General features: G+C 47.1%; 1 long non-coding RNA gene across 1 annotated transcript in view; it reads right to left on the minus strand.

Moving 5' to 3' along the window:
- Positions 1-890: 890 nt before the first annotated feature.
- Positions 891-27,093, minus strand: part of LOC309523079 — a 42,381-nt gene continuing 16,178 nt past the window's right edge. Inside the window, exons 2-3 of the long non-coding RNA XR_014215224.1 lie at positions 7,329-7,430; positions 891-2,808 (exon numbers count right to left, since the gene is read on the minus strand). This is a non-coding gene — a long non-coding RNA (uncharacterized lncRNA). The remainder of the gene's footprint in view (positions 2,809-7,328; positions 7,431-27,093) is intronic.

Consider the following 27,093-nt stretch of genomic DNA (forward strand, 5'->3'; position numbering starts at 1 on the left):
ATGTCAGGAGTGCTCTGATGGTGTTTCCTGCTTGGCAGGGGGTTGGACTCGATGGCCCTTGTGGTCTCTTCCAACTCTATGATTCTATGATTCTATAAGTCAGTGGCCATCGCTACCTCTTGTGGCAGGGAGTTCCGCCGTTCTAACTCTGCACATATGTTTGTACCATGTCCTACACTGAAAAGTTTCTGGCAGAAGGTAATAGAGGCAATCAACAGGACTGTACGGAACAATCTTAAATTTGCAGAGGAAAATATCCTTTTGAATTATATACCCAAGACATGGAATCTAACGAAGGGACAGTATCAATGGACTCTCCCTGCCCTTACGACAGCAAAAAGGCTGATATTGATGAACTGGAAAAATTAAAATGCAGCTCCCTTCAATGGTTGGATTGATGATTTGTACAAACTCGCTACACATGAACATGTTGTGTACAAATGTAGACTTGCCATGGTTAAATTTAGTGATATTTGGAATTAATTTTTATAAACACCGTATTACATTAAGGTCTGGTTAATTACAATAGCAAGCCCCTCCCCCTTTTGTAATGTACACAGTTTTGTTATTGATTTGTTTTGTTTTGTACATGGATACTATTTCTTGTATCATTTTTTATGTCGTTTTTGTGTCTTCTTTCTTGTGTCTGCACACTTGTACTTTTGGACTTTTCATTTTTCAACAAAGAAATAGACACACACACACATGCAGGGGGTTGGACTCGATGGCCCTTGTGGTCTCTTCCAACTCTAGGATTCTATGCGCACACTGAGCTGCACAAATAATTCCTTCTTTTCGCCTGTCCTGATTCCGCCAGTGTAATTCCTCTTACAAAAAACAGGCTCATGATCCCAAAAAGACACAGCACGTGAGGAAAGAAGGCAGAGGAGGGAGGAGGAAAAAGCCATATTTATTAGGGCAATTCCCTCCCCATGTGGTAAGTCAGGCATGGTGCGCTTGCTCAGCCCCTGCCCAAAGTCCTGTCCTGACGGCACCACAAAGAATGGTTTGACTTGAACAACAAAACGCTAGTTTTGGCAGGCTCCTGTTGAGAGTATCTGTGAAGACGCCAATGCAAAGCACCCCCCCTCCAATTCCTGGGTTTCAGTTTTCAGAAAGCTGAATATTTCAGAAGATTGAACTGAATAGTTGGGAGATTTAAGGTGGACAAAGATGATCTGTTCAAGTGAACCAACAAGTCATCCAAACTGTCCTAAGGCACTGATTGGCTAGAGTCAATCTCTATCTTTGCCAATTGTTTCCCAAATGCTAGTGCATCTTTTGTGAGATAAGGTTCAGGATGTCTGCAAATCACACACAAGCACCTATTGGCTAGCAGTTGGGAAGCCACCAACCACCATAGAATTGTAGAGTTGACAGGGACCCCGAGGGTCATCCAGTCCAACCCCCTGCAATGCAGGAATCTCAGCTAAAGCATCCAGGACACACAGCCATCCCATCTCTGCTTGAAAACCTCCACAGAAGGAGAGTTCACCACCTCCCAAGGGAGCTCATCCCACTTTCAAACAGCTCTTTTTGTCAGAAAGTTCTTCCTGATGTTTAGTTGGAATCTCCCTTCTTGTAACTTGAAGCCATGGGTTCGAGTCCTGCCCTCCAGAGCAAGAGAAAACAAGCTTGTTCTCTCTTCCATGTGACAGCCCCTTAGATATTTGAAGAGGGCTCTCCTGTCTCCTCTCAGTCTCCTTTTCCAGGCTCAGTTTCCAGACCGCTCCCCTCCAAATTTCCAGTGTTCTCTGCTGCTATCAAAATGTCCTTGAATTTGGTGTGGGATGCAAAGGACGATGGTGTGTGCTATTTAATGTGCATTCCGAATGCAAGAGGGTTGAAACGAGGCCAAGGCCTGTCAAGGCAAAGGAATGCGCACGGCAAAGAGTTCACTTTTTATTGTCAAAGATAAGGCAGTCTCTACCACAACTCCAGATCCCTTCGCACACCAATCTCAGCAGCCAAGTCCACGCTCTGTGGAGCAGTTGCAGCAACTGGGGACCACTCCCTCCGCCAGCTTATGTACCTTCCTCCGACAGCTGGAGACTGTGCCTGCGTGGAAGCTGTTTCTGCTCTTCCCTTTTCAGTCCCCATCTGGTTCTGGGAGACGATGTTACAGGAAAGGTTGGGGAAATAGCAGGCCTTTCTCTTGTCCAACCCAAACAGCAGGTTGTTGTTAAATGTTAAATGTCAATTCGGACTTTTGGATTTTGTATGTTTAGGAGCTTTTGTTGAAGATTCTATTGTTTATTAGTATGTATTGTTAATTGTTTTTATTATGCTTTATTTTTACTTTTACTATGTTTTGATTCAGGATCGCTCAGCTGGTTAATGCATTGTGTGAATAATATGCAGCTTGCAGGTTGCATATTCCTGCCTTGCAGAGGGTTGGATTAGATAAACATCAGGATCCCTTCCAACTCTCTATGATTATTTTTATTATGTGTTTTGCAGGGCATTTTTTCAGCCAGAACTCAGGCGAGATCCGCACCCATTGCTTCGCCCAATCTTGGCCCTGGTCCTGCCAATCGCTAACATGTGGTCCCCCAAAAAATCCCTCCAAGGGGATGCTTCCCTTGGGCAGGAAAAGTCACCCCACGCCTGCCGCAATGCAAGCTGGGATGTCTGCTTCCGATGGGGACGGCGATGGCGAAGACCTCTTCGATTCCTTACTCCCATCTCCAGCTAAAATTTGAGAACCAATTCCCATGAGAAACACAAGTCTGGAAAGGACACGCCATCCAGCCAAATCGTGGAGAGAGCTTTGCAGTCGAGAGTCGCTGGCTATTTTGCTCTCGCCACCTGCGTTTGAGGAAGAGAGAGGGGTTAGTGACAGAGTGGTAGACCTTTGCTAGCCTCAGACTGGCAAGGCTCCCCTTCCATAGCATGCCGCTGTCCTGAGTTTTCCACAGGACACCCATCCCCACACCCCGAAGAAAGAACGAGACAATTCCCAGCTTTGTATCTTCCTGTGAAAGGGGCTTCCTGAGGCTGCTGTTTCCCAGGCCCCTCTAAATCTTGGTGAAGGCTTGGAGGAGACCTTGGGGAGATCATCTCATCCAATGGGTCCCAAAGTGAGCAGGATACCCCCTGGGGCAGTTTTTAATATTTTTATTATTTTTATTATTATTTACAGTAAGTTTCACCACCACTCCTCTTCTTCCCCGGCCTTATACTGTACTCTCCACTAATGTCTCATAACAAGTGTAACTGATCTGTAGAAAAGATTTTTCAACTGGAAAAAGAAACAAGGCACGTGCTTTTGTAAACCAAGAACATCTTTAATAACAATGATTAAAAAAGAAAACAAAAAATTCATACATGTTTCACCTGTTGTTAATGATGCTGCTGTGTCAAGGTGTCTTGTTTACAACATCTTTACTGTGTTGTAGAAATATAGATGCATACAAGAATGCAAATTTGTCCCTGCATCTTTCTGTTTGTTCACTTGGAGAAGATAGATTTCTGGGGGGGGGGGGGAGCTGAGAAAGGAAAAGGAAGGGAGATAGTAGTAATGGGGGACTTCAATTACCCGGATATTTGTTGGACGTCAAACTCAGCCAAGAGCATAAGGTCAAACAGATTCCTCACTGGCCTTGCAGACAACTTCATTGTCCAGAAAGTGGGAGAAGCAACAAGAGGAACAGCCATTTTAGATCTGGTCCTAACCAATGTTGATGACCTGGTTAGTGGGGTAGAAGTGGAAGGATCATTAGGCGCGAGTGATCATGCTCTTCTGAAGTTTACTATACAGCGGAAAGGAGCAGCCAAGCATACTAGGACTCAATTTCTTGACTTTAAGAAAGCCGACTTCATAAAACTTAGGGAAGTGCTGGGTGAGATCCCATGGACAACAATACTAAAAGGAAAGGGAGTTCATGATGGCTGGGAGTTTGTTAAGAGGGAGATACTAAAAGCACAACGTCAGGCAATACCAATGAGACGGAAACATGGAAGGTGCCTAAAGAAGCCAGGGTGGCTATCTAAAGAACTTTTAACTGAATTAAGATTAAAAAAGGATGTGTACAAAAAATGGAAAAGGGGGGAAACCACCAAAGAGGAATTCAAACAAATAGCCAGCACGTGTAGACACAAAGTCAGAAAAGCTAAAGCACAGAATGAACTCAGGCTTGCTAGAGAGGTTAAAAGCAACAAAAAAGGCTTTTATGGGTATGTTCGTAGCAAAAGGAAGAACAAAGAAACAATGGGGTCACTCAGAGGAGAAGATGGTGAAATGCAAACAGGGGACACAGAAAGGGCTGAACTCAATGCCTTCTTTGCCTCAGTCTTCTCCAATAAAGAAAACAATGCCCGACCTGAAGAATTTGGAGCAAATGATTCAGCAAAGGAAACACAGCCCAGAATAACTAAGGAGATAGTACAAGAATATTTGGCAAGTTTAGATGTATTCAAGTCTCCAGGGCCAGATGAACTGCATCCAAGAGTATTAAAAGAACTGGCAGATGTGATCTCAGAACCACTGGCAGTCATCTTTGAGAATTCCTGGAGAACAGGCGAAGTCCCGGCAGACTGGAGGAGGGCAAATGTTGTCCCTATTTTCAAAAAGGGGAAAAGAGAGGACCCAAATAATTACCGCCCAGTCAGTCTGACATCAATAGCAGGGAAGATTCTGGAGCAGATCATTAAGCAAACAGTCTGTGAGCACCTAGAAAGGAATGCTGTGATCACCAATAGTCAGCATGGATTTCTGAAAAATAAGTCATGTCAGACTAACCTGATCTCGTTTTTTGACAGAATTACAAGCCTGGTAGATGAAGGGAACGCAGTGGATGTAGCCTACCTTGATTTCAGCAAGGCATTTGACAAGGTGCCCCATGATATTCTTGTAAAGAAGCTGGTAAAATGCGGTCTTGACTATGCTACCACTCAGTGGATTTGTAACTGGCTGACTGACCGAACCCAAAGGGTGCTCATCAATGGTTCCTCTTCATCCTGGAGAAGAGTGACTAGTGGGGTGCCACAGGGTTCTGTCTTGGGCCCGGTCTTATGCAACATCTTTATCAATGACTTGGATGATGGACTCAAGGGCATCCTGATCAAATTTGCAGATGACACCAAACTGGGAGGGGTGGCTAACACCCCAGAGGACAGGATCACACTTCAAAATGACCTTGACAGATTAGAGAACTGGGCAAAAATAAACAAGATGAATTTTAACAGGGAGAAATGTAAAGTATTGCACTTGGGCAAAAAAAATGAGAGGCACAAATACAAGATGGGTGACACCTGGCTTGAGAGCAGTACATGTGAAAAGGATCTAGGAGTCTTGGTTGACCACAAACTTGACATGAGCCAACAGTGTGACGCGGCAGCTAAAAAAGCCAATGCAATTCTGGGCTGCATCAATAGGAGTATAGCATCTAGATCAAGGGAAGTAATAGTGCCACTGTATTCTGCTCTGGTCAGACCACACCTGGAGTACTGTGTCCAGTTCTGGGCACCACAATTCAAGAAGGACACTGACAAACTGGAACGTGTCCAGAGGAGGGCAACCAAAATGGTCAAAGGCCTGGAAACGATGCCTTATGAGGAACGGCTAAGGGAGCTGGGCATGTTTAGCCTGGAGAAGAGGAGGTTAAGGGGTGATATGATAGCCATGTTCAAATAGATAAAAGGATGTCACATGGAGGAGGGAGAAAGGTTGTTTTCTGCTGCTCCAGAGAAGCGGACACGGAGCAATGGAGCCAAACTACAAGAAAGAAGATTCCACCTAAACATTAGGAAGAACTTCCTGACAGCAAGAGCTGTTCGACAGTGGAATTTGCTGCCAAGGAGTGTGGTGGAGTCTCCTACTTTGGAGGTCTTTAAGCAGAGGCTTGACAACCATATGTCAGGAGTGCTCTGATGGTGTTTCCTGCTTGGCAGGGGGTTGGACTCGATGGCCCTTGTGGTCTCTTCCAACTCTATGATTCTATGATTCTAGAATTTTTTTCCTGAAAAGGAGTGGTAGGCCATTATTTCAGAGTGAGTGGTATTCTCAAGCAACCAATGTAAGATTTGGGGCTGTTTTCTGCCGAGTTGCAATCACTACTCGAACTGCCAAGATCAGGACGCTTCTTTTGACAATATATCTTGGCATCATCACAGACGTTCAGCGACACTGATATGTCTTCAATTTTAATTCGGGGGGGGGGGAATTAGGGTGTTTTTCCGGGGAGGGGGTCAGGAAGTACTTGAAGGCCAGCTTTAAAATATCACCCCCCCACCTCACGTCAGTGCAAGAGTTTCTGAGCAAAGAGCATCGACCTGCCGTACCAGGTGCAAAAGCGCAGTTTTCATCTCCCCACCTCGACCCCCAATTGAGAGTGTTGCCCCCACATTTGCTAATGACACATTTTATGCCTAGCTCAGAACCTTTGGGCAGGTGACGGAAAACGACTCTCCCTCTTAATTTAGTGATGGGAAATTGTCACTTAAGAAATGTGCTTTTCGCCCGTCGCAGGTGCCCGGGAGGTCAGTAAGGCTAAAAGGAGCGTTTCTTGAGTGCGCAGAAACTGCTTGGCTGGCAGAATATTTGGGTGGGTGGCTGGGTGGGGGGTTTGCCTTCACCGAAAGGCTCGCGCAAGGGGTTGGGGTGAGCTCGGGAGGGGAGGCAGAGGACGGAGGGAGAGACGGGGACATTTGGGTGCCAGTGGCAGAAAAATCTCGCGGGTCTCCAACCCTCACTTCTAGTCGTTTGGAGCAACAAGGAAGAATTCTGGGAACTGTAGTTAAGGTTGACAAGAAACCCTTATTTCCCACCCCATAAGCTACAGTTCCCAGAGGTCCCATGAAGAGGCATAGATTGCTAAACTGTTCTGGAAATTGCAGCTCTGGGAACATAAGGGTCCCTTAGCAACACTCAGCATCATTAACAAACTCCAGGGGGTTGGACTGGATGTCCTCTTGGATCCCTTCCAACTCAACAGCTCTATGATTCTTTGAGTCTGCATCTCCCATGATATTTTTTTGGGAGTGGGGAAGACACCACTGTCCAAAGAAGAAGAAGAAGAGGAGGAGGAGGAGGAGTTTGGAATTGATATCCCGCTTTATCACTACCCTTAGGAGTCTCAAAGCGGCTAACATTCTCCTTTTCCCTTCCTCCCCCACAACAAACACTCTGTGAGGTGAGTGGGGCTGAGAGACTTCAGAGAAGTGTGACTGGCCCAAGGTCACCCAGCAGCTGCATGTGGAGGAGCGGGGAAGCGAACCTGGTTCACCAGATTACGTGACTACCGCTCTTAACCACTACACCACACTGACGCAGTGGTATCATTGCGCTCTAAATGCATCTTGCGATTGTGGATTCCAAGCCCCCTCACCTATTAGCAGGGAAGGCTCAGAGGACACGCAACAACCCAGGACCGAGAACGATTGTCTCTCTTAAGCATCAGCAGGAAACAACCGACTCAGAACAGCACCACCTAGTGACAAAACAAGAGAATGACATTATCCACATGCTCTACATTGAATCTATACCTCCAGCATTTACTTAATTTATATACAGTGGTGCCTCGCAAGACGAAATTAATCCGTTCCGTGAGTCTCTTCGTCTTGCGGTTTTTTCGTCTTGCGAAGCACGGCTATTAGCGGCTTAGCGGCTATTAGCGGCTTAGCGGCTATTAACAGCTTAGCGGCTTAGCGGCTTTAAGAAAAAGAAAACAAACTCGCAAGAACTCGCAAGACGTTTCGTCTTGCGAAGCAAGCCCATAGGGAAATTTGTCTTGCGAAGCGACTCAAAAAACGCAAAACCCTTTCGTCTAGCGAGTTTTTCGTCTTGCGAGGCATTCGTCTTGCGGGGCACCACTGTACTTCAGAAGTAATAAATTAACAACACGTTTATTAACAGCGGATAGAACAGTAGTAGCCAGAACTCAGAAAACCTTGCAATTAATTAATATTGATCACTGGTATAATATCATCTGGCAAACAGCCATAATGAAAAAGCTGCCACAAAAATTGGAGGTGGCAAAGGGAGAGAAGCAGCCAGGCACTTTTTGAACTGCATGGTGTGGTTTTATTAAATGCGCAAAAGGAGCAAGACAAGAATGAGAAATACGTGCAACATATATCGCAATAGATAAGAAGATGCTGCTCATTAGCTCAAGCCGATTACTCTGTTTTATTCGTGGATTTATTGAAGAACTCCTTATCCTGGTTTACTGTTATCTTATTATTATGTACTGTAAAATAATATGCTTAATAATATTGTTCCCCAACCACTCCGGGCGGCTTCAAGCACATATAGAAACATAATAAAAACATAGTCTTTTACACCCTGGGTGACCCATTTTCTGTTAGTCATGCCATGTTTTATTATTTATCTGTGTACAATATTGTAACCCGAATATTGCTAGAAAGTTGGGTGCCTGCCCCTCTCTCTGCAGAGCCCAGGGCGTTCCAGACACTCACCCAGGGTCTGTGTCCCTTTGCAGAACTGAGACAGGGCAGAGACTGTTGTAGCTTTACGAAATGTGGTTTATTTGCCTATTTGCACCTTCAGTCTACATGGAGGGAGTCCAGATCTTGATTATTTGGGATGTGGAGGGAGAAATACACGCTGCAGAGGAATTCCTGGACTAGCCTACGCAAAAGGACCTGGCCAAGCTAGGGCCACGTGGGAACAATAGAGGGCCATTGAGGATAACTGTCCTCCCTCCTTGCCCTGAGATGTGGACAGAGACTTGGGGTCTGGAAGGCTGCAGGGTAACTGGGTGTGAAGTGACAGGAAAAGAGAGGCGTTTTAAGCAAGGTGTGCTGGGAAGAAGAAAGGGAGAGAAGGATGGGATCCATCTTGGGCAGGATGGCTGAAGGCTGGCTGGGAGAGATGCCTTGGAGTCCAGGGCTGCAAAAGCCCCTCTTGAAATGACCATGCTGTAAGATCGGGGCTCCCTCCAGGCAGACTGAAGGTGTAAATAGGGGAATAAACCATATTTCTTAAAGCTATGATGGTCTCTGCCATGTCTCAATTCCCCAAAGGACCACAGACCCTGGGTGGGTGCCTGGAACCCCCTGGAGTCTTGCAGAGAGAGGCGGCGGCACCCGACTTTTGCAGCTGTCTTCTTTCTATTACAGGTTGCATCACTACTTGTCTACATTCAAGGTGAATCAGAGTTGGAAGGGACCCTGATGGTCATCTAGTCCAACCCCCTGCTTCAAAAGAAACAGAACTATATGCAGAGAATTCCCTCCTCTCTGCTCCTGGCAGACTCACAGACACATGGCCTGATCCGGCTTTCCTTCTGTTTGCCAGTGGATCTTCCTCCTTGCTCCTCCCTCGCTTGACCCCGTCCCGAAGGCGGCCGCCTTGCTCCAGACATCATTTGCATTTCTCCAGCAGGTGGACACCCCATCTGCTCCCAGGCGCTGATGTCAATTAGCTCTCTCCCGCCTCCCCCCCCCCCCAGACGTGCATCCAAAGGACACAGGACCCGGGCGGCAAGGATTCGGGGCGTGTGGGCCCTGCGCATCTCCCCCGACACACAGCCCATTTATGCCAAGGAGGAAGAGAGATGTCTGCCGTCTCGACAGGCCGCTGCCCCCAAGGGGCTCTTCGTCGCCTGGGGGAGTGGGGCAGGCAGACGCAATAACCGTAGCCAAGGGGGGATATCCTGCAGGAGACAGACAGCAAGGGCTGGTGCTCAATTAGAGGCTCCCAAACTTTTTCGGCCCACTGCCCCCTTGGCTCCATAAGCCCATTCTCTGTGCCCCCTACCCTGTTAAAACAGGCCCTCCAAGTCCCCCCATTTTCCAGGGACAGTCCAGGATTTACAGAAGCCATCCCAGTTTCTGATTTGATCCCAGAATGTCCCACTTTTCCTTAGGACGTCCCTATTTTCGTCAGAGAAATGTTGGAGGGTCTGGAGTTATGCGACCCCCGAGCCAATAAAATAAGTAACTATGCAACCTTTAGAAGACATCTGAAGGCAGCCCTGGACAGGGAAGTTTTAAAAAATGCTTTATTATGTTTTTATATATGCTGGAAGCCACACAGAGTGCCTGGGGTAACCCAGTCAGATGGGGAGGGTATAAATAAGAACATTGATGTTGTGGTTGTTGTTGTTATGGAAAAGGACCTCCCTATTTTAGGGTTGCCATTTTTCAAAAAGAGTTAATTTTAAGGACATTTGCCAAAATCTACACTTCCGACACGGGTTGACATATATCCGGATTCTCCTGGACACTTCAGAAATTTCTGCCTGGACACTGTTTCTGACGGCCGAATCCCGGCTATGTCCAGGAAATTCTGGGCGAAGGGCAAACCTACGACCTATTTTCAACAGATAAATGTTGGAATGGAGGGTATGTAAAAAGTATTTATTCAGGGGGGTGGCTGTCCCATGGAAGAGGGAGGAGGCTTGTTTTCTCCTGCTCTGGAGGGTAGGACTCGAACCCATGGCTTCTAGTTAAAAGAAAGGAGATTCCGACTAAACACCAGGAAGAGCTTTCTGACAGTAAGAGCTGTTTGACAGTGGAACAGGTGGTGGCCTCTGCTTCCTTGAAAGTTTTCTAAGCAGAGGTTGGACGACCATCTCTCATGGATGCTTTAGCTGACATTCCTGCATTGCAAGGGGCTAGTCTAGGGACTCAGCTATGCAGCTGCAAATAATTTTTAAGTGAAATATACAAATGTGACACTAGATGGCAACAGTGAGCTATGGCAATTTCAATATATTTTTCAATATCTATTTTCTTTAAAAGCATTTTCACAGTATTTTTTAAAGACATGTGTACATTCCACCTAGATGGCTCCCAGGTTCTTCCCAACTCTACAGTTCTATGATTCTAACCCTTTCCCCAGACTGCTTCTCCTTCTGGGTTGTCTTCCAAGGGCTGCAGGTGGGCGGGGCCAGGGCAAAAGTGGGTGGAGCAACGGCTCCAGGTTTTAGATTTCCTGCAGGAGTTGCTGCACACTCACTCAGAGACTCACCAGGATGGTTGGAAGGGTACCTTAATGAACGGCTCCACATTGCACCAAGAAATTATAAGACAGTTTCCTGTGTTTTGTTTATGCTTTTCTAAGAGATGCGTGTCAGAGAGGGTCTCTGGATCTCTAAGGGAGACGTGAAGAGGCAATGGGGCAATGGGATGGGGGCACCAGAAGTGCAAATGATTTTCAGACTTTGAGAAGCTGGGCTCTCTGGATCAAGTCTGGGTGAATTAATCATAGAGTTGGAGGGACCCCAAGGGTCATCTAGCCCAACCCCCTGCAATGCAGGAATCTTTGGCCCAACATGGAGTTCGAACCCACAACCCTGAGATCAAGAGTGTCATGCTCTACCACCGGAGCCAGCCGATTAAAACAGTTTCAACTGGATTCTGAGCAAATGTGCAATGAATTGTTCTCTTCAAAAAAAAATTTTTTTATATATATTTTTATTGCTTTTTTCCAGATATCATGTCAAACAACAAAAGAAAAAGAAGAAAAGAAAAAGCAAAAGAAATCCAACTTTCAATTACATTTTTCCATAACTTACTGGACTTCCCCACGTCTCCCTCACCCTGCTTTCTTAACAATAAAATGTCAGCAAATTAATAGCTTGTTTCGTGTGTTATTAATACTTTCAGATAATTCTCTTTTAGGTTCAAAATACTTATTATCAATTTACTTTTACCTTAAACTAAACACGATATTATTTTAAACTTTAGTCCTCTCCTGATCAAATCTTAATTTCCAATATACAAAAACTTATTGCTGGAGCTTGATTTTTCAGTTCATGCAAATTATTGACATTCATATAACTTATAATGTTTTTGTAAATAGTCCTTGAATTTTTTCCAGTTCTCCTCCGTTGTCTCTTCTCCCAAATCCCGGATTCTGCCAGTCATTTCTTCCAATTCCATATAGTCCATCAATTGCATATGCCACTCTTCCAGTGTGGGCAAATCTTGTGTCTTCCAGTGCTTTGCGATAAGTATTCTTGCTGCTGTTGTTGCATACATAAAAAAGGTTCTATCCTTCTTTGACACATTCTGGCCGACATCTCTTCAAAAAAATTTGAGTGATTAACTTCCTTAGTGGTTCATGCAAGCAGCTGTTCTGAATTTTGCTTTTTATAGGGCACTGGGCACTGGGGATAAGCGTATGGAACTGAGGGGGCAGGGACCCCCCAAAATCAGGGAACCCCGGGGGCCGGCTGTAATTGAAGTTGTACATTGGAAGAATCAACACATCACACCACGCAGCACATTATTGAACCGTGGAAGTCCCTGCAGGGATGGCACCAACTTGGACGACTTTAAAAGAGGATTGGATAAATTCATGGAGGAGGAAAGGGCTGTCAGTGGCTTTCTGGATTAGGGCTTTCTGGAAACTGCAGTGGGGAGAGAGTTGCTCTTGTGTTCGAATCCTGTTCTGGGCCAACCTTTGGGGCATCTGGTGGGCTGCTGTGAGACCAGGATGCTGGATTTGACGGGTCCTGGGCCTGACCCAGTAACAAGGCTCTTCTTAGGTTCCTATGGAACCTCCAGGTCCAGAGGCAGTCTATCTGGAGCCCTGGCTTCATAGCCACTATGGGAACAGGGTGAGTCCTAGGCCTGATCCTTATGCTCTCATCTTCTTCTGGCACACCGGTTGGAAAAGGCAGTTTACATTACTAAAATAAACGAATATTGCTGCTGATGGCAATCCAGCATTTTTTCTTTTTCCGATATGGGTCAACTTGCATCCCTTTCCCCCCAAAGCACGCACACCACTATTAAGTTAACTTTATTCGTTTTACAGCCCTGGAGAGGACAGTTTGAATAATTCATGCCTGGCGGTGGGGAGGGGAGGGGAGGGGAGGGTGGAGTTACCTCTGACCTTGAACGCTGGGGTCCTTTTTATCGTGCCCCATCTCCCCCCGCCCCACAGTCCGCGTGCCCATTCACAACAGCTGGGGTGTCTAGCCGCGAGTTGACAGTTCAATGCAGTCTTTGTCTAACCCGGCCATTAACCGAGACGAGTTCTTAAAATGCAGAGAAGTTACAATATAATATTTATGGACTCTACGCCAGCTCCTCTGCTCCACCCCCCCCCACGCACATGCACACATGCTCAGTGCGTGTCTGGGCTTTGGGAAGCGCTATCTCCTGGCCTGAAAATTTAGAAGCAGGAGAAGTAAAAGCAAATGAGGACAGCCATCCCAAGGCTGAAAAGCCTTGTTATTACTGCAGAAAATCTCCAAAATAGCAAAACAGGTAATAGAATCAAGTACAGAACTAGCTTGCCCTCCAAGCTTTCTCCAGTGAAAATAGGGATGAATCCTTTTAAATATCTCCCAGGACAACAATGTGCATGTACTGTTTAGGGAAGTTCTTAATGTTTGAAGTTTTATTCTTTTTTTCGTGTTCTTTGGGAGCCGCCCAGAGTGGGTGGGGTATAAACAACAACAACAACAACAACAATTATTACATGACAAGGAACTCATAACTCACTCTCAGCAACTAGAAATATGGTAACTGGACACTGGAAGGACCTATCAGGAATTAACATAGACCAGCGGAACCAAAATGTACGGGAAACTGCCCTGCTAGAGAAGTTAGCCAACAAACTTAAACTAGCACAGGAGGAAGCCTTTTTCATGGCTCTCCTTTTTCATATACAGGATAAAACAGCATACAACTCAATATGGCTAACCTGACCCTCCCACCCACAGGCAAACAAGCCACACGGCAACTAAGTGAACTTCCAATCCCTCGCAAGGCCAATGAAGACAAATAAATATAGAAATAAAGGGCCGACCCATGTGATGCAGACACAAATCCCCACCCTAACTCTATGCAGTAGAATGAAAGAACAATACTCCCTTCCCCCCTTTCTTTCCCCCCAACTGTACGATGTCCATTACATTAATGTCTCAACTAGGTCTCAACTAGGGCCAGGGCCTTTTCAGTACTGGCCCCGACTTGGTGGAACGCTCTGTCCCAAGAGACTAGGGCCTTGTGGGACTTGACATCTTTCCGCAGGGCCTGCAAGACAGAGCTATTCCGCCTGGCCTTTGGATTGGACTTGGTCTGACCCTTATGTTTCCCTCCCCATATGGTTTTGATCTATGGGCTACTTTTAAAATGAGGCTGCATTTTAAATGATATTTTAACCTGCATTTTAAATTGGTTCCCCCCCCCATTATGTTTTTACTGTAATTTTACTGGTGTTAGCCACCCTGAGCCCGGCTCTAGCCAGGGAGGGTGGGGTATAAATAACATTTATTATTATTATTACTATTATTATTATTATTATTATTATTATTATTATTAACATTAAAAAAACTGTGAAAAAGACTCTGGAGAGCTCAGTCTCTAGCCAACTGAGCTGACAACACCAAGGTTGCCAGTTCGATCCCCGTGTGACGGGACAGCTGCCTATTCCTGCCTTGCAGGGGGTTGGACTGGATGACCCTCAGGGTCCCTGCCAACTCCACAATTCCAGGATACTATGAATCAAAAGTGGAGATGCTATATGTACATTTCCTTGTTTATTTTGTAACACAAGACAATCTTCAATGAAAACTATTTTTTTAAAAAGGTGGGGAACAAAAGGGCAAGCAGGACTATTGAGGGGATGGAGCGACTTGCCTGTGAGGAAAGGTTGCAGCGTTTGGGAACTTTTGGTTTAGAGAAAAGGTGAGAAAGGGGGGACACAGCGGGACACAAGTTCATCAAACGATGCGTGGCCTGCAGAAAGTGGGAAAGAAACGTTTTTCTTCCTCTCTTGTCATGCTGGAACTCACGGGCATCCTGTACCCACGAAAAGGACTTATTGGAAAAGGACTTATTCACGCAGCACATGCAGGAGGCTTTGATGGTCCCAACCTGGACGGATTTAAAAGAGTGTCGGACACAGAGGAGAAAGCTATTGGCTGGCATGGAGGCAGCGGCACTTCTGAATACCAAAGGCCGGAAACTGCAGTTTCCCCCTGAGGCATCTGGCTGGTGAGAACAGGTGAATGGACTAAACAGGCCACTGGCCTGATTCAGCAGGCAATTCTGAAGTTCCTGTTTTGTAGAATCACAGCATTGTGGAGTTGGAAGGGACCCCAAGGGCCATCTAGACCAACCCCCTGCGAGGCTGGAATCTCAGCTCAAGCATCCAGGACAGATGGCCTGTTTAGACCTCTGCTTAAAAACCTCCAAGGAAGGAGAGGCCACCACCTTCCAAGGGAGACTGCTCCACTGCCGGACAGTTCTTCCTGGCGTGTAGTCGGAATCTCCTTTCTTGTAACTGGAAGCCATGGGTTCGAGTCCTGCCCTCCAGAGCAGGAGAAAACAAGCTGGCCCCCTCTTCCATGTGACAGCCCTTGAGATATTTGAAGATGGCTCTTCTGTCTCTTCTCCATCTCCAACCCTCTGGAGAGAGAAGGAAACTCAGAAGGGTTCACTGCTGGGGAACACGGACAGAAAAGTGGGTGGGAGGGCAGCGCAAGCGGAGGAGGATGCAGCTAGCCGACTGAGCTATGCCCTGAAGTGCTGCACATGCTGCAACATGCGGCTGCAGTGGCAACTGGACCCTGCTTTAATGTCCTCCTCAGCCGACATAACATAACTGCAATCAAAAAGCCTTCTTTTTTGTGAGCAGTTTTTTTGTCGTATAATGTTTTATTAATTTTTTCAAATGTTTTCACAATAACCTTCAAATCAAATAATTACATTATTTCGCAAGCTGACTTCCCACTCTCACTTCCACAAACCTTTTCTACTGCATTATATCTTTATCTATTACAAAAATAATAATTCCCGTTACAATTATTTTGTCATTTTCCTTCCACTGCCTGTATCTCAAATCTTGCCCACTGAAATATTTTTTGTAAACAGTTTTGACAACCGCCACCAAGCAGTGTATATATATTTTACAATTGTAAAAATCCCCCTCAAAACTGTTTACAAAACAAGATAAAGCAATAAAAGAAAAACTAGCAACCACCTAAAACTTTAGAAAAGTTTGAATAACGACAGACTAAAGACAGATTAGAACTCACACCAACTTTCTGAACCTCTGGACAGGCTTATCTAAACAAGAATGCTGTGGCTCTTGATGTCCACGAGCCATAATAATAATACTAATACTAATAATAATAATAATAATATATTATTTATACCCCGCACATCTGGCTGGGTTTCCCCAGCCACTCTGGGCGGCTTCCACCAAAATATTAAAATGCAATAATGCACCAAGCATTAAAAGCTTCCCTAAAGAGGGCTGCCTTCAGGTGTCTTCTGAAAGTCTGGTAATAGTTGTTCTCTTGGACATCTGGTGGGATCTGCGCTGCCTCCCCGGCCAGAAGCCGCCCTGCTTCTGGATCCCAGTTGCTCTTGCGCTCGATCCAGACCTCTGATCAGCCGCGGTGAGATCAGGACGCTGGACCAGGGAGGCGGGTGCCAGACGCGCAGGAGGGGATTTCCATGCGGAGGCACAATGATCTCATTCTCTGGGGGCCTCGAGGTGGGTCTTGCCCCTTTCCCAGCCAGACACAATAGCCGCCTCCTCCACCCACCACGGCCCCGGCCATCTCCCCACATTGTCCGCCGGCTTTCCCACACACGCTCCCTCTCCCGCACGCTCAAATCCTTTGCGCCCTTGGGGAGGGATAATGGGTACATTAATGCTTTCCACGGCGGAGACGTTTTTGTCCGGGAGAAAAAAGGAACTTTGTGCATGGATTTGTTAGGCGAGGGAGCAGTTGGGGGGGGGGGAAGAAGCCATTCCTCTTTTCCATCCATAACCCAGAGAGAGAGAGAGCTCTGGATTTAGCCCCAAATAGCTATAAATATTCAAGGCGGACAGAGAGAAGAAGAGAGATCTCAGCTCTCAGTACAATTGTCCCTTTTGGAAATTGGCATCACTCACCCCAAACAACTTCGCGCATGCTTGGGGACTGGGGTTATTATTATTATTATTATTATTATTATTATTAGCCAAACATAGAACTGTAGAGTTGAAAGAGACCCCAAGAATCATCTAATCCAGCTCTCTGTAAATCTGCTTGTTTGTTTATTACATTTATAAACCTCCTTTCATCCTAAGACCTCAGGGCAGTCCACAGAATAAAATGCAGGATAAAAGCATGAAAAATAAATAAAACAAAAACACGAAAATAAGTAAAAAACAAACAAGCACACACATGCAAAACAATACCCTCCTTCCCACAGACATACTTAATAGGCTGTAGAATATTAATCGGGAATGCAGGGACCTGAGCTAAATAAACCTGAAAACCTCCAATGAGGGAGCGTCCACCCTCTTCTGAGATCAAAGAATCATAGAACGGTAGAGGTGGCAGGGGACACCCAAGGGTCATCCAGTCCAACCCCCTGCAATGCACGAATCTCATCTAAATCATCTCTGGCAGGTGGCCACCCAACCTCTGCTTCAAAACCTCCAAGGAAGGAGAGTCCACCACCTCCAAAGGGAGTTCTTTCTGATGTTTAGTCAGAATCTCCTTTCTTGCAACTTGAAGCCATGGGTTCGAGTCCTGCCCTCCAGAGCAGGAGAAAACCAGCTTGCTCCCTCTTCCATGTGGCAGCCCTTGAGATATTTGAAGCTGGCTCTCATCTCTCCTCTTAGTCTCCTCTTCTCCAGCTCCTTCAGCTGTTCTTCATAAGGCCTGGTTTCCAGACTCCTGATCACCTTGGTCTCCTCCTCTGCACACCTTCCAGCTTGTCAACACCCTTCTTAAATTGTGGTGCCCAGAACTGGATGCAGGACTCCATACGTGGTCTGAGCAAGGCAGAATAGAGGGGGAATCCTCCCCCTACAGAGACATCATTTCTGCTTGGAAGCCTCTCCAGGGACCCCCAAATAATTTCACCGGAGTTTCATGCCAAAATCATACCGACCTCCCTAATTCAGAGTTAGACCATTAGTCCACCTAGCTGGCCCTCAGCCCTGAATGCGAAACCAGGTGTGCTGGAAGGCTGATGCCAATAGGAAGCTCAGGACTGCCTGCGCTGACTGGCAGCAGCTGCCCAAGGCTTCAAGCAGGGGACTCTCCCGGTCCTTTGCTGGAGATGTCCTCAGGAATTGGACCTGCATGGGAAACAGGACCTCTGCTATGAAGCTGCGGCTCTCTTTCCCAGGACAAGACTACACGCCTGGCATTTGGTGGTAGACTGCCCCTGAACAAGGAAGCTCTACTTAACTCTCAGCAACGGATGCCACCACTCATCCTCTGAGAAGCAATCCCTATTGATGGCATCAAACAAATCCTGGAAATGTAAACATAATGAGGGAATATAGTCGCCCAGAGTGGCTGGGGCAACCCAGTCAGATGGATGGGGTATAAATAAATAACAACAAAAACATCAACAATAGTATCCTGCCCATCTGGGTTGCCCCAGATCTCATAATATGAAAAAAAATCATAATCAGATGAAATCGTGAGCAGGTTTTGAAATATGAGCAGCAGTAGAAGATTGATAATATAGGAAACAGAAGATGTCATGGATGTTTTAGCTGAGATTCCTGCATTGCAGGGGGTTGGACTAGATGACCCTCGGGGTCCCTTCCGACTCTACGATTCTATAATTCTGTGTCTTAGGTGAAATGTTTATTAGAATGCAATGTGTAAATGGGATGGGAAAGGTGGGAAGTTTAAAGAGAAATGTGGAATAAATTTGGAATCTGGAGTATATATGTAAAGATTTCAAAGTTTAATTTAAAAAATGGACTCAAGAAGTACCATAATCCCTTTCCTTTGGAAAGCCCAGCTCTGGCTTCCCAGTGCATCTTACAGTGAATAAGCAAAAGTGTAGAACTCAGAGCAGAAAATTGGGCAACAGCCCTGCTAGCGAGGAGAGGCTGAGCGGTCAGAACGGAGGAAGGGGCTTCAGGGACCAGGGATGCCAAGTGAGAAAGAGGGAGTTTGGGGAAGGCAAGAGGAGCCTTCGGATATTCGATATTCGGGGCTGGAGCTGCAGAAACAGCAGTCCTAGAAGGATCAGGCTCCAAGGTCTGGGGGGGAGAGAAGGGGGAGGCAAATCTATGGCGACCTGGACGATGAGGACCACAAACCTGCACTGGGTGCATAAACTGTGATAGCGAATCATTGCTGCACCAGGTCCATATCTACATCTCGGCCATCAGGAGGATGGATTAGATGGAGGGGGCTGCCTATTCCATGAGCAGCCATTCTTCACTGGCTTGTGGGGCAACCGGGCAGCACTGAGTCAATGCAAGTTTTCTTGAGAAAGCAGATGGGTAAATTCTTCTCCCTCTCTCACAGCAACACTGGAACCCACCGATATTTTCATTTTACTTTTACCTATACTGCCTTTCTATATTACTGTATGCAAGGAGGTTTACAGCAACAAAGAACACGCGCCTTATAATGACCCCTGACCATTAGGTCCAGTTGTGATGACTCTGGGCTTGCAGCGCTCATCTCGCTTTATTGGCCAAGGGAGCCGGTGTACAGCTTCCGGGTCCTGTGGCCAGCATGATGAAGCCGCTTCTGGCGAACCAGAGCAGCACACGGAAACGCCATTTATCTTCCCGCTGGAGTGGTACCTACTTATCTACTTGCACTTTGACGTGCTTTCGAACTGCTAGGTTGGCAGGAGCAGGGACCGCGCAACAGGAGCTCACCCCGTCGCAGGGATTCAAACCGCCGATCTTCTGATCAGCAAGTCCTAGGCTCTGTGGTTTAACCCACAGCGCCACCCACGTCCCTGCGCCTTATAATAATCTGATCCAATTCTGAAAGAAGAAGAAGAGGAGTTTGGATTTGATATCCCGCTTTATCACTACCCTAAGGAGCCTCAAAGCGGCTCACAACCTCCTTTCCCTTCCTCCCCCACAACAAACACTGTGAGGTGAGTGGGGCTGAGAGACTTCACAGAAGTGTGACTGGCCCAAGGTCACCCAGCAGCTGCAGGTGGAGGAGCGGGGAAGCGAAGACACAACTTTTAAATTTGTTTTTATATCCAAATAAGCTGATTGCTGAAGGATTCATGACAGATGAAAGAAAGGACTTTCCCACACAGCGCAGAGCTGAACTGTGGGACTCCTTGCCACAAGATGTAGTGGCCACCAACCTGGATGGCTTTGGAAGAGGATTAGGTGGATTTTTGGAGGAGGCCACATAGGGCTACTAGCCACACAGGCCATGTTCTCCCTCTGCTGATGGGGGTGGCAAATGCCTCAGAATTCCAGTTTTTGGGGGATTCACCTTCAGCTTTGCCACACGCTTCCTGGGTAAATGTCTGGGTTCCCCAGCCTTCCTTTCTCTGGGAAGCTTGCATTCCAGTGTTGAATCATAGCAAATGTCAGTGTGCAGAAAAGCCCATTGCCGCTTGCTGCAATTCAGGGCTAAATTGTGGGTTTTCCTGGGGAAAGAGGCAGGAGAAAAAGGAAACATTGCGAGAATATTATATGCCCCAAAATGATGGGAAGATGAAGAACCCACGACGGAGGCGTGGCAGTTGAAAATGATGGAGTACGTTGAACTAGCAAGTTAAACCAGTAAAACTAGAGAACAAGATGAGAGAGCCTTCAAGGAGGATTGGAAAAGGTTTATAGATATATATATTTTTTAAAAAAACTATTGGGAAATTTATAAATAAAAGTTAATTTTTTAAAAGGAAATATTTCTTGGACACAGACCTGTCCCAAAAAAGGCAGCGAAAAGGGAAGGGTGGAAGAGCCCTTTCTTGCTGCGTTGGGCCAATGGGAGAACAGGATCCCTTCTTTGATGGAGGTCAAATAGTTTACGGCCTGATCAGCTGCCCTGCAGTGTTGGCAGAAAGCTTGCCTTTTGCAACACAGTTCCAGGGCCAATAAAGAGAGTCTGTTTAAATGACGGGAGTCTGTAAAACCAGCGGGGGAGTCCATTTGGCTGGAAACCAAATGGAAGGACATCAGCAGAGCTGGCTGGACCAGACGGACGGGGACCCATCTAGTCACAGAGTCATAGAATTGCAGCATTGGGAGGGGACCCCAAGGGTCATCTAGTCTAGCCCTCTGCAATGCAGGAATCTCAGGAGAAGAATCCCTGGTAGGTGGCCACCCAGCCTCTGATAACAACAACAACAACAACAACAACAACAACAACAATAATAATTTATTATTTGTACCCCGCCCATCTGGCTGGGTTTCCCCAGCCACTCTGGGCGGCTTCCAACAAAGATTAAAAATACATTAAAATGTCACACGTTAAAAACTTCCCTGAACAGGGCTGCCTTCAGATGTCTTCTAAATGTCAGGTAGTTGTTTATCTCTTTGACATCTGATGGAAGGGCGTTCTGCAGGGCATGTGCCACCACCGAGAAGGCCCTCTGCCTGGTTCCCTGTAACCTCACTTCTCTCAGGGAGGGAACCGCCAGGAGTCCCTCGGAGCTGGACCTCCGTGTCCAGGCAGAACGAAGGGGGTGGAGACTCTCCTTCAGGTCTACAGGGCCGAGGCTGTTTAGGGCTTTAAAGGTCAGCACCAACACTTTGAATTGTGCTCAGAAACGTACTGGGAGGCAATGATTAAGCCTCCGGTTCCTACATTGCAGGGGGTTGGACTAGATGACGCTTAGGGTCCCTTCCAGTTCTACAAATGCCCTGTCTATTATCCTCCAAGCATGTAACCCTTGCTGGATCCAGGACACCAGTAATGAGAAGGGACTTGGGCATCATGCAGACTAAGCTTGCAGCAACACACACCTCCCTCAAGCTTTCCCCAGAGGACTCCGTTTCCAGACCTGTTTTCATCTTAGTCGCCATCCTGCCCACATGCTCAACATGATGCCCTCACTGTGCCCCTGGGGGAACCCCTAAAACTGGATCTGAGCACAGTAGCTGCCCCCACCTGTGTTTCCCGACAACAGGTCTTCAGAAGCATTACTTTCTCTGAAAGTAACCCCACTAGGATTTATGGATTTGGGGATTTCATAAGACCACTAGGTTTGCAACCGCCTTTCCTATAAGCAAGACTCATAGAATCATAGAGCTGTCAAGTTGGAAGAGATTCCCAGGGGTCATCTAGTCCAACCCCCTGCAATGCAGGGATCTCAGCTCAAGCATCCATGGCAGAGGGCCACCCAACCTCTGCTTGGAAACCTCCAAGGAAGGAGAGTCACAAGCTCCTGAGGGAGAGTGTTCCACTGTCAAACAGCTCTCACTGCCAGAAAGTTATTCCTGGTGTTTAGTCGTAATCTCCTTTCTTGTAGCCTGAAGCCATGGGTTCGAGTCCTGCTCTCCAGAGCAGGAGAAAACAAGCTGGCTCCCTATTCCATGTGAATATTTGGAGATGGCTCTCCTATCTCCTCTCACCCTTTTCCAGGCTAAACATCCCCCGCTCCTTCAACCGTCCCTCATCAGGCTTGGTTTCCTGTTTCCTGTTTCCTCCAGCATCTTCCCAAGAGGGTTTTGCACATTTAATAGCTGCACATAGAAATTCAACAGGTGCAGCACCTGTTATTGCAGCGCCATGATAAAATGCACCTGTTGATTTTTCCGTTTTTGCACTGCTGTTAAAGGCAGAGGAGCCTCACTCAAGAAAGGAGTTGGCACTTCCGGTTAGGCCGTATTGAAATAACCAATATGTTTTGTTAAGTTTCCTCTCTTTTAAACACAGATCAACTTCAGTTTTTGTACCAGCTTTTTTTCTTCTTGCCACTGGATGACGGGTTTAACAACCACTGCATCTGAATCTGGGAGCAGGGTGCTGATGCAAAATTATGTTGTGGCTGACGTACATTGGTTGCAATTTTGGGGGCGGGTGGAATGGGAGAAGAATGTGGGAAGCATTATTTTTTAAAATAATAAAAATAATAAATTGGAAACAGAACGACTGGACCAGGAGGAGAAGGCGAGCGCCAGCGTGGCAGTAACTGGCCACAAGGTCACCCAGTGAGCTCCATGGCCAAGTGGAGGATTTGAACCCTGGTCTTCCAGGTTTAGTGAGACACTCCAACCACTACCCCACACTGTCTCTCTTGCAAGTGACATAGCAAACTATGAATATTTATAAGAGTTATCTTCACAGCACATTATGGCTTAAAAGAAAACTATTACAAGATGATACATCGCAGACCCTCCAAGTGCCCCTATTTTCCAAGGACAGTCCCAGATTTACAGAATCTGTCCTGGTTTGTGATTTGACCCCGAAATGTCCCGCTTTTCCTTAGGACATTTCTATTTTCATCCGAGAAATGCTGTAGGCTATGTACACCTTCCAGCTTGTCAGCATCCTTCCTAAATTGTGGCACTCAGTGGTCTGACCAAGGCAGAATAGAGTGGGACTCTTATTTCCCTTGACCTGGACGCTAGACTTCTGTTGATGCAGCCTAGAATAGCGTTAGCCTTTGTTGCTGCTGCATCACACTGTGGACTCATGTTCAGCTTGTGGTCCACCAAGACCGCTCGGTCCTTTTCACATGCGCTGCTAGCAAACCAGGTGTCCCCCCATCCCATATTTGTGCATCTGGTTCTTCCTGCCTAAGCGCAGAACCTGACATTTGCTCCTACTAAAATTCATTTTGCTAGCTTGGGCCCAGTTCGCCAATCTTCTGAGATCATCATGAATCCCGATTCTGTCTCCCCCTCCCAGATTGGTGTGAGATGCAAACTGGCGTCTTCTTCTGCAGCCACCACAGAAAGGGAGTTGACTTGCTTGCCCCTGGAGGAGCTTGCTGGTTGCACCCCGTTTGAGTCTCTGCTCCGTCTCTTCCCACCAACAGGCAGCTTCCTTACAGGGAATAAATGTCTCGGCTGAGCTAAACTGGGACATTCAAGTTACTCCAGGTGCAGAGGGGATGCTGTCTCAGAAGGAGCTATCTGTCACACTCGAAAAGGAGTTCTGAAGCTAGCTGATGGAATAAGCTTGAAGGCTTGTCTTGCAGGAATGTATCAAAGGTCCTGTGGGAGTGAGTTCCATAGGTCAACTCTGTGCTGCATGGACATTATTTTATCTGTCCTGAATCTTCCAACTTTCAGCTTCATGGGATGCTCAGAGGTTGTAGCATTGTGAGAGATGGGGGGAACTTTCCTCTACCCACTTCTTCCACACAATGCAGTTATCTAAATTTTATGCATGCCGCCTTGCCGTTTCTCTGAACTCAAAAGCATCCAAAGGCAACGGACCACAGTTTGCAGACCTCTCTGCTGGAAGGAGCACAAAGCCATGTCCACAGAGTTCTCCTGCCCCCTTTTATCCTCACAACAACCCTCTGAAGTTGGCTAGGCTGAGAGAGAACGAAGAACACCTGGAGGGATGTGGGTCTCCCTGTCCCTCACCTGGGCACAGATATCCCTGCTCTCCCAGAACCCTCCTGGATTCTCTCGCCGCTTGTGCAGCAATATCTGCACAAAACTACAATTCCCGGCACCCTTGGAACTACAGTTCCTCGGATCTTTCACGGCGAAAGCCATGCGCTGGAGGCAGTTCCACCAAACGGTGTGGCCCTCTCCTTTTCTCTCTCGTGAACCCTCCTGCACCCCCTCTTCTCTTAATCTCAGGGCCAAAGATTCCTCCATTGCAGGGGGTTGGTCTAGATGACCCTCGGGGATCCCTCCCAAATCCACAATTTGACGTTCCTATGAAAATCCACACTGAAACACAGATGAACTTTCACAATAACTTTATAAGTTGCAAACCAAGGTTGAAATGTAGGATTTGCCTATCCATGCTTTGTTTATTATTAAATTTTGGTTCAGCCGCTTAGAATTGCAGAGTCGGAAGGTTCCCCAGGGGTCATCTAGTCCACCCCCCTTAGCACAGGCCAACTCTATGATTCTACGATTCTCCTGCCTTAACCCCCATTTCCCTCCACCCCCCAGAGCGACGTCTGGAGGTTTTCTGGGGGGGGGCGACACCCACACCTCCCCTTTACGGCAGACCCCCTTGCAGCCTTCCCTAGCGCCGGAAACAATGGCCTGTGTTTGCTGGGAAGGAGAGAAAGAGTCGTCAAAAGAGTGTCTCGCTTGAAAGACTGAATGGAGGCCACCCTGGGGAGGGGGGGTGCAGCCCCCTTGCCTATTGGAGGCCTGAACAGCTGTGAAAGGGGCTCGTCCAATTTTCCCACGCTCGGGCGAATGGCCCCGCCAGGGTCACCCCCCCCAACGCTAATATATACACAACCCGCGTCCTCCATTTGGAAGGGCGTTTGTTTAGTGCACAGAGACAGCCCTGACACTAATTTCACTGTCAATTTGCTTTAAAAAAACCACACCTCGCCATCCGTCCCATCCCCCCACTGCCCCACCGCCTTTTGTTGCAGTGGGGATAAAAGATGGGGGGAGGCAGGGGGGAACACCCCCACCCCCACAAAAACCATACTGAAAAACAGGGAGAAACAAAAAAGGTGTCTCAGCGGCCCAGAAATAAAACTCGGCCGTGGACTCTCACAGAGACACACCAAAGCCCTCTTTCGGCGTCTGGCTAGGTTGCCGGCAAGGTCAAGATGAAAGTTCGCACAGAGGGATATTGGGGAAGGGGGCTGGAGGTTTCCGAAGGGCCATATGGCGGTGGGGTCAGGATGCAGTGAAGGTACAGAACCTGGAAAATTTGCTCCCTCCAGTCCAGAGCATATTGGGTGGGATGGCAGTCAATGTATAGAGGCTGAATCCCAAGGAGTGCTGTTTCTGGGGGACAGGGGGCAGGCAGGTGGGGCGACCTAAAGGACCAGGTGCGCAGCCTGGGGTTCGTTTTGGACTCACCACTGCCTACCAGCTCCATCTGAGACCCTCACTGTCTCACCAGAGTGGTACGTGGGGCTACCTTTAAAGGTGACTCAGAAACTACAACTAATCCAGAATGTGGCAGCTAGACTGGGAACTGGGACCATATAACTCCAGTCTTAAAGGATCTTCACTGGCTCCCAGTACGTTTCTGAGCTGGTGCTTACCTTTAAAGCCCTAAAAAGCCTCGGCCTTGAAACCTGAAGGAGCGTCTCCACCCCCATCATTCAGCCCGGACACTGAGATCCAGCGCCGAGGGCCTTCTGGTGGTTCCCTCACTGCAAGAAGTGAGGTTAGAGGGAACCAGGCAGAGGGCCTTCTCGGTGGTGGCACCCACCCTGTGGAACGCCCTCTTATCAGATTCCAAGGAGATAAACAACATATGACTTTTAGAAGATATCTGATGGCAGCCCTGTATGGGGAAGGTTTCAGTGTTTGATGTTTTACTGTGCTTAATGTGTTGGAAGCTGCCCAGAGTGGCACATAATAAATTATTATTATTATTATTATTATTATTATTATTATTATTATTATTATTATTATTTCTACCCAGTGTGCAGAAGGAGCCTGTGCATTGAAAAGAATCAGGCAAGGTGTCTCTCTTGGCCCCGATCCCGAGAGATTCAGTGCCAGCTTAGAGTAGACTGCTTTCAGTCTCCAAGAGGATTGGGCTCAGTTCTTTGCTGGTGCACAAAGAACACAGTAAGAACAAATTAAAACACAATAAGATCTGTCCACATGTTTTTGAGCCTGTGAGCCTGTTGCTGCAGGCATGAGGACTAGAGCCTTTAAAAAAAAGAAAGTAATCTCTTATAAGAAAAAAATGGGGTTGGCTTTTACAACCCAACTCCCCATCAAGGGATGGCAGTGCACCCTAAAGTCCGTTATAATTCTGAGAAGAATGAGCAGGGACAGGAATGAGTTGAGGAAAGCAAGGAGGATCGGTTCCTGTTGTAGCGGCACTCTCCCCCCCCCACTTTGTAAGGAGGTGAGGGGACCCAGAACAAGAGTGTGCAAGAACTTTTTAAAGCTTAGAAGCTGCCCAACTCCTTAGCCAAAGTCCACCCCAACGCATCATACAGAAAGAGGCAGTCCACAACAGAAACTTGAGAGTGTGGCTTGTCTCCTGTCCATCAAGATACTGTACAGAACGTGGCACCTAGAATTGTAGCGTTGGACGGGACCCCCGTGGATCATCTGGCAATGGCAATGCAAGACTGACCTCTGACCCTCAGTTCTGAATGCAAAACCAGGGGACCTGGAAATCTGATCTCAGTAGGAAGCTGAGCCAGGCAGGGGACTCTCCCATTCCTTTCCTGGAGGTGCCCTCAGCGATTGAAGCTGCATGTGAAACAGGGGCTCTGCCATGAAGCCACAGCTCTCCTTGCCAGGACAGGACTACATGCCTGGCATTTGGTGGTAGACTACCCCTGAACATGGAAGCTCTA

This window comes from Podarcis vaucheri (assembly GCF_965113315.1).
Source record: "Podarcis vaucheri genome assembly, chromosome: 18".
Taxonomy (NCBI): Eukaryota; Metazoa; Chordata; class Lepidosauria; order Squamata; family Lacertidae; genus Podarcis; species Podarcis vaucheri.